Below are 3082 nucleotides of genomic sequence, written 5' to 3'. Positions count from 1 at the left end.
CCCGGTTCAAGGCTCAATTCCCCAGGACCCACGTCAGCCAGATGCACAAGGGGCGCATGCATCTGGATTTCGTTTGCAGTGGCTGGAGGCCCTGGTGCACCCATTCTCTCTCTCTCATTCTCTCTGTCGCTCTCAAATAAATAAATAATAATAAACAAACAAAAAAAAAAAATCCTGCTTCCCAGGGGAGTCACTATCAGGTATACCTAAATGCAGGCAGAGAAGACGACTAGCCTGTAAATTTTAGATTTTTTTTATATGTCATAGAATATCATTTAATTTTTTTTAATTTTTGAGGTAAGGTCTCACTCTGACTCATGCTGACCTGGAATTACTATGTAGTCTCAAGGGTGGCCTCGAACTTACAGTGATCTATGATCTACCTACTTAATCCCATGTGCTGGGATTAAAGGCGTGTGTCGCCACGCCTGGCTGTAATGATTTTCTTAAAAATATTTATTTATTTTATTTATGAGAGACAGAAAGAGAGGAAAGCAGAGGTGGAGAAAGAGAATGAGAGTGGGAGCATCAAGGCCCTTTGCCAACGCAAAGGAACTCCAAACACATGTACCGCCTTGTGCATTTGGCTTTACCTGAATACTGGGGAATCAAACCCAGTCCTTAGGCTTTACAGGCAAGTGCCTTAACTACTGAGCCATCTCTCCAGCCCAAGCTTTAGACCTTAATCAGGCTCTTTTGCTGCAAGTTACCTGTTTGGTTTCAACCCCTTCCTGGTTTTCACTGTTTTTCTTTCTGATGAGTCCCTGTGTCTGTAGCCTTCTTTTGTAAAACAGCCTACAGGGAGAAAAATTGCCGCTCAATGCTGTTCATTCCCACTAAGTCATATTGAAAGCCCTTCAGATCAGATTGGGTAGCAAAGATACCCAGGGGTCTATATTATCCTACAGCAACCTGACAGCAAGGAAGTGGTGAAATAAGAAGTTTGTTATTCCATATTGTGGAATTCTACAAAATTCCAGAAACATGAGCTGATAGCTTGGTAACTATAACAATGTTATCAAACACAAACATACAAAGCTTTCTTTTCCAAATGAGTCTACAAACATAGGGATTTCCTACCTAAGCCTGTTTTCACTGGAGAGAGCATGACAGGGTGAAAAGTTTAAACAGTCAGTAGCAAGGCTTTGATACACATCCTCTGTTTTCCCTTTTCTTATGCGATTGACTCATTTTATGGTCTCAGTGACTCATCTGCCCCCCTTCATGCCTCAGTTTACAAACTGAACTAAAAAGACACCACTGTCTTGATTTTAAATTATACCCGTGTTTACTTTTGCAACTCATCGCTGGTGGGTAATCACTTAAGAAACACATCAAACAAGACACAAGTCTTTTGGCCTGACTCCATTTTAAAGAAATGCTTATAAAAGGACAAATTATAGAGACAGAAAGTGCCTTGGTGCTTGTCTGAAGCTGAGGATGGCAGTGGAAAGTAACTGTGACAGCGTGCATGGGTCACATCTATGATCACAGAGGCAAGAGTATCGCCATGAGCTGGAGGTCAGGCCCAGGACAGCCAGGGTTATAGAAGAAAAAAGAAACTAACCTAAAACAAACAAATAAATGAGAGTGAAGGGACTGGACAAAGCAATAGATTGGAATTGTAATACGGGAAAAGAGGAGGAGTAGGAACTTCGGTGGGAAGTGTCCTCAGATAGGACTTTGATAATGTCTGCACTGCACACTTACATAAATAATCTAAAAGCTCCTGGCTTCTGTGTTTACCTTCAGGTTATGTAAGTTAAGCCTCAAAAAGAACTGAGTCTCCTGAGGCCCCCACTTCACTAGAAGTAAAAACATTATCATTTTGGTCCCAGGGTTTAGCAGGATCTGGTACCATTTCTGCCTCTGTCCTTCCCTCATTCACATACTGGAGCCATTTCCTCTTTAATGCCTTTGCAGTCCCTGGCTGCTCCTTTTGCTGGGAACATTGGCCTCATATTTGTCTGTGGTTCTCTCTGCTGTCTTCTGGTCTTTGTTCAAATGAATTTATTTACTTATTTGCAAATGGCAGAGAGAAAATGAGAAAGAACGGAAACATAAGAGCCTCTTGCTGCTGTGAACAAACTCCAGCTGCTTGTGCCACTTTGTGCAGGAGTGTTAGGGAGTTGAACCCAGGATGCCAGGCATCTTTAGCCACTGAGCTATCTCCCCAGACCAGATATTCTTACTTATTGTCTGTTGAAAGAATATGCTAAACTGGGCATGGTGCAACATGCCTTTAATTCCAGCACTCAGGAGGCTGATGTAGGATGACCACTGTGAGTTCTCTATTATCTATTTTTCCTGGAGAGGTCTGGCGACAGAACCCAAGTTGGCCTCCATCTCATGAGTCTCCTCTCAGCCCCAAGTCATGGGATGACAGGTGTGTGCCATCATGCCCAACTGCCACCGTCTTGATTGGGTAATGACAGGGAAGCATTATCGTAGCTTCTCTCTGACTGGATGCTGCAGTCACTCGATGGTGAGGCTATCGCTGGAATTGGCTTCTCTTTAAATAGAATACCAATATAAATGTTATGGTGGCCCATGCCTATAATCTTAGCACCTGGTAGGCTGGGACAGGAGCGTTGCTATGGGTTTAAGGCCATTCTGGTTTATGTAGTTCAGTTCCAGGCCAGCTTGGGCTATAGAGTAAAACTATCTCAAAACACTAAAAAACCAACAGCAACAACAAAAAGATAAGCAAACAAAAGAATAATTTCTTCTCTTATTAGATGGAGCTCAGGCTCTCTCTTCCAGAGTTTCATGAAATCTGGGATCATAGTTGCTATATACCACGATCTGCTCCCTGGCCCCAAGTACTACCTGCTCTGAGCCGAGTCTCTCTGAGCTCTGAGAACCTCTATCTGTCCTTAATCCATGTTCCTACTATCTCAGCAAGGGAACTTGCCTCTCTTTCACTCAGCCTTCAGCACAACAAGAAGCAGGATGGAGTGGGGAAAGAGAGAGAGAGGTAAAAGGATTATAGAGGGAAAATTATGTTGAAATAAATCATGAAGGGCTCTGTGAAAACTATGGTATAAATCAGAACTTGTTTCTAGATAGGGTTGATCTAAAA

This window comes from Jaculus jaculus, chromosome 1 (assembly GCF_020740685.1).
Source record: "Jaculus jaculus isolate mJacJac1 chromosome 1, mJacJac1.mat.Y.cur, whole genome shotgun sequence".
NCBI classification, from domain to species: domain Eukaryota; kingdom Metazoa; phylum Chordata; class Mammalia; order Rodentia; family Dipodidae; genus Jaculus; species Jaculus jaculus.
Note: the sequence above shows the minus strand (reverse complement) of the source record.